The 5,342-nt window shown below is 37.7% G+C and overlaps 1 protein-coding gene across 5 annotated transcripts in view; it reads left to right on the top strand.

Moving 5' to 3' along the window:
• ank1b (ankyrin 1, erythrocytic b) overlaps nucleotides 1–5,342 on the top strand; it is an 81,440-nt gene that overhangs the window by 17,384 nt on the left and 58,714 nt on the right. The window lies entirely within an intron of this gene.

Below are 5,342 nucleotides of genomic sequence, written 5' to 3'. Positions count from 1 at the left end.
GAATTAAAGCAGTAGGCTAACTCGCTAATGGCGAACAAGTGAGTTTGTTTATAAACCGGCAGGCACAACAGTGATAAACTACCTTTGCGATGTAACGCAATACTATTGCATGGGAACGCAAAAGAAATAAAAATCTCCCATGTCTCCTCGTGGGCTCCGTAGACAGGGGAAAATGCAGCTGCTAATTCAAGTGGTAACTAAAGCTGTCTGCTTCACAGTAATATGTTTAATATTCATGCTTGAGGTCACAGTAAATTCTGTCTAAGGAACACCTGTTAGTGTATGTCGCTTATGAGTATTGTATGACAACCATTTTTGTTGAGAAAATTTTCTTTATTCAAGAAAGTTTGTGGCTAATAAGTCGCTAGCCTCTCCAATGAATAGTCTTCTTCTCATTTGCCAGTGCTGGCCTCTCAGTTACCGGTGCCGGCCTATGATTAATCAGATCAGCTGGCTTAGGAGCAGATATAGCCTCCTGCTACGAGGATGTAGCAACCACTGGTTGCACAATAGTCCTAATTTTGGCCCTCARACTGCACTATATTTGTCAAACATTATATGCAGTAGCTGGATGACACTYACTTTAGTCTGCAATCACTCAAAACAAACAGATGACAAATAAATTGCTTGAGGATGACTCTCATTATAACTGCCACAACAGAATAAAAGAAATCCACCTTCTGGTTCTGCTCAGTTTTTTTTTTTTTTGAACATCCCAGCTTCTTTCAGAGCTGCTGCTCTGTTCCTGACCCTGACTCCCGACCTCTCACTGTCAAGTAAAATGAAATCTTCTCCCTTGGTATTTATTGCTTTAAGACTTATATATACCCTACCCCACCACACACAAAGAAGCTCCTTTAACTTTTGCTTCATCTTTTTCTGCCTGACTTTGACTGGACCTTTACGACTCATGAAAAATTTTCTTCTTCATCCATTTTTTAAAGATGTGTTGCTGTTTTGGAGAGAATTGTCAGTTGTATGATTTCATTTGGGCCAAGCTTTAGCTAGCCTCACCTTTAACTCTGCAAATTTATAATATAATGGATATAAGGTGCACAAATGACAGGTATGAGGTGTTTGTGCTGATGTTTTTGTTGTTGTTGTTGAACATGGTGTGTTGTATTTCACTTGAGGTCAGATTTGAATAATTTTAGAAACTGATAATTGGATCATTTTGATTATGTCCTGATATATTAAAGCCAACAATTAAAATAGGATTCACAATAGGATTTTTTTTTGCACTAATCGATCCATTATCCTGTCCTCATCCATATGTCCTCCATCATGTCTGCTACTCCCTTTGCTGACTGCTCCCTCCTGTCACAGTGACTGTATATGGGCCTGATGGGAAGTAGTGCAGTTTTGGCCCACGTGTAGCTGAGTGCTTTGCATTAGTGATGCACACATGACTTTCAGACACAGAGGCTCTCGGGCTTCTCTGGGTCTCCACTTATTGGGTTCATGCTTTCCTCTTTACTGCTTCTGTTGCTGTTTTTGCTGTTTCTGTGTGTCCWAATGCACCATTTGTGAGCTTCCATATTTACTCCTACTCTGTTTATTTTGATTTTTTGTGCAGGAATTTGTGTCTTTTAAAACAGAAGATTTAATTGAGTTAAGGAGAAATTCTTGGCTGATGCTGAATTTTGGCTGTTATTAGCTGTGCATTTCCTAAGGTGACAAACGCGTATGTTGAAACATCACATGCTGCCCTGTCCCATCTTTACWTTTCATGCTCACTGATCTTTTGTTAATTATCAGAATTTGTTGCAAATAGTTTTCCATTTGTTGTGTATTATTATCACTTATTTTTATATCCTTTTGTTCCATTTSTCCCAACTATTTTGAGCTGTAGTCATTATAAAAAAATAAATTCTCAGTTTAAACATCTCAACTTTTTCCAAATTGGGTTTTAAAATAAGACACAGGAGAGTTCAGTGTGGCAGTATGCACAGCCCAGCATTTTAACACAAAGTGATGACATCAGGAAGAGCCTCTGAGAGACAGCTTTACCCAGCATGCTTTGCCAAAAGCATTTCTGCAGCTCTTATAAATATTGAAAGYTTGTGAAACAAGAGAGAGAGGGCAGATTGGAGGGGTGGGCTCCACAAGGCTGCAAGAGAAATCAGACGGCAAACCGAGGRTGAGGGGGAAAAGGCAAGAAATAGGTGAAAACTGTGAAAATGATCTTGTGAGTTCAAGACACTGACGCAGCTTTAAGTTGTCYCTTTGCCTCCAATATGCAAAGAGCTTTGAACTGTAGTGTTTTATTATATTCAGCAAAGTAAAAATGTTTTTGTCTCTTTAAACGTCATTGAGTGCACATTAAAAASTTTAACTGAGCAAAGGTAAATTGTTCAGCTTGTAGAATATTTTCTGTTTTAGGATCAATTTTTATTTTACTTTACACATATTTAGCCATAATATGTGACCGTAGCGTAAAAGCAGCTTGTTATGTTCTGCAGAAGTCTGTTAATGATGCATCAACTTAAACCAGGTGTGWTGAAGCAGGAAAGCATCAAACATGCAGATCTATAAAACTCAACCAGGAAACCCTCCTAACACCAGTTTCAGTGATAATTTTAACTTTCCATTTGCACTAATGGCTCAAACTTTCCAACGAACACATCTGCAAGTTAAAAGGTACCTTATAAAATGTATGTGTGTGCATGCATGTGTGTTAAGGCAATGCTTTCASACAGCAAATTAGCAAACATCTTGGTTTTGTGGTTGCAGCCTTTAAGAATGCACACTGAAAATCATAGATACGATCTTATTCTAGGTAGGCCTTTACCTTGTGTGGATGTGCAYAATGAGTTGGTGTTTATTCTAGTTATCTTTTATTGATTACTCACGTAATAGTCCCTATATGAATATTCAGTGTTTGTGTGTGATGTATCAATGTAGAGAAAAAAAACCCACTAAAGCAAAGCGTGCTTTGGTTGTGAAAGGCTGCAGAAGCTGCAGCCTGACAGAAGCTATAAATATTTGAGCAGCTCTGTTTTAGCACAGACACAAAGACAACAGGAAGAGCCTTGTTTTGACTTGTCCTATTATATCTGGGGGAGAATAGGAATCGTGTGCTTTGCAAAATGAAATCATTTGTTTGTGTGATTCGGTCTTAATGCAATGATTTTTAAAAACAACTAGCAAATTAGATCAAAATCACTTAGAGTGTAAGCATTATCTTCTCCATAGATGCATTACTGATTACCTCGTGTTTGCTGTTTTTATTTTTAATTAAAGAAGACATGTCATGCAAAATCCACTTTTTTAGCCGTTAAATACATTTTTTGTGTACTTGGAGTCACTAGGAGTGCAGAAAAGTTTTAGTCTCGCTCTGTGCTGCAAAGATTAAACGTTTCTGCACTAGTAGGTTGTTGTAAACCCCTCTATCAAACTGGAATGGACTAGTCTGAAAGCTGGTGGGGGGGGGGGGGGGTTTGAAGTGCCTCGTTTGGATTCAAAGAGACAGCCTCAAAACGAGTTGATCAGAGACACACCTCCGAAACGGGGTGAAAGAGGGGCTTGTGGAGTAATAAGGAGGAATTCAGACCAAAGCTTTGCAGTTCTACTTTATATGGACCCCTGAATGATTTAAATGTGAAAAAGAAGAATTTAAAGGCACGATAGGTCTACTTTAACAGCTGCACGGATATAAATAAGCACATTTCACAGAACAAAATACTAAATTTCTGTTTATTTTTCAAACATTACCATATCAAAATGATTTCACTTATAAAACTTTAGTTACAATAAGGCCTTCACATGTAAGCTTCTGCATGGATCTAAATATGTGCATTATTCGAAGTTGTGTTAATGTGTCTGTACAACACAGGACTGCGTGTTTGGCAAGCTCTCAAATGCTCCCGCAGAAAGACTGAGTCAACTCTAAGATCAATCTGCAGACTATTGATTTTTCATTCTTAGTGCAGTGACTTCATCCTGCCAGTCAGAAGCAGGCTCTTCACTACATCTCATATTTCCTGCGAGGGAGTCTGGAATTATGGCAGCGTGACAATAAACTGCTGTTAGAGAAATAAGTGCTCACATTGTTTTCAGGGCTTAAATTTAGAATAAAACTGTGTGAAATGGATATGAAGCAAATTTAAGATATTTATGACTCTGTTTGGTCTTGTAAGGTTGGTTTCATTCTACACCAGCGGACAACTTGGAAAGGTAAAATCTACATAGCTTTTTGCATAACAGATAAATTGAAACTAACTGTAAAGTTTATCTGACATGGTGCAGATAATTAGCATTTGACTTTCAGTCCTGAGCTCCTAATGCTGCTCTTCGGTGTTTTTAACCTGACAACAGTGAGCCGAGGTCGAACAGAACAGGTGTGAACACAAACAACTCAGAGCACGCTAACCACYAGTCTAGTTTTGAATCAGATTTCATTTTTATTTATGCGATTATGCTGCTCAGCATTTCCACAGGCTCATATTTTTCATTTACAASATAGCACAGATTGCAAAAAGAAAACAGTGCCAGTAATGCTTGGGTGATGAATTATGTTGCTTTTCTAAATATGTCCCTGTGCTCTACATTGCATTTTTTCCACATGTGACACCACCAGGTGTGGAGGTTCCTTTCTCTGTTTCTGTGGCAAACAATGTCATTACCTATAGGAGGGTGTAAGTCACCTTTTAGTAGATAATTCATGCATTTTTCGGAACGTGGGCTGAGATACATTCAGGATGTTTTTACTCAGAACAAATCATTTTGATCTTATAAAACTTGTAAAACTGGTCAAACTGGACAAAAATTCATTTATTTTTATTGTTTCCCTACTTTAACTTGATGAATGAGCCTGGTACTTTTGTTGGTGAAATATTATTGATATATTTTTCCTCACATCCTCATGAGTTTATCAAGTGAAGCATGTTGGAAGATCATAAATTCTTAGTAKTAATTTAAAAAGAAGATGCTTCGGCTCTGTTTGACCTTGTGGAGATGTTACTCACCAGGGGTGGGGAAAACTCTCCGGTYTCTCTGTTTGTTCTATTTTTATTGCTGTTCTCGCTCATGCTAGCTGCATTAGCATTAAATGATATAATCACTGTTAAATGTCTTTGCATCAGATTGGTGTTTCCTGCTTCCTGTGATGTGGTTCTGCAGACTTTTGTGATGGTATTTAATAAACCTGTCTTTATATCCAGTAGTTTGGATCAGTGTTTCCCAAACTTTTTATCTTCTGACCCAGAAAATATTCCTGGCAAAACTTGTGACCCCAAATATTACTGGTCTGTGTACACAAAATTTGTTAATTACCCTAAAAACAAAGGCTACACAAACATAAATACTTATTTATCCTTATTTTTGTGTTTTTTGTAATAATT

This window comes from Austrofundulus limnaeus, unplaced genomic scaffold (genome assembly GCF_001266775.1).
Source record: "Austrofundulus limnaeus strain Quisiro unplaced genomic scaffold, Austrofundulus_limnaeus-1.0 Scaffold13, whole genome shotgun sequence".
NCBI lineage: Eukaryota > Metazoa > Chordata > Actinopteri > Cyprinodontiformes > Rivulidae > Austrofundulus > Austrofundulus limnaeus.
The sequence above is the reverse complement of the archived record's forward strand: the minus strand, read 5'-3'. Positions and strand labels throughout refer to the sequence as shown.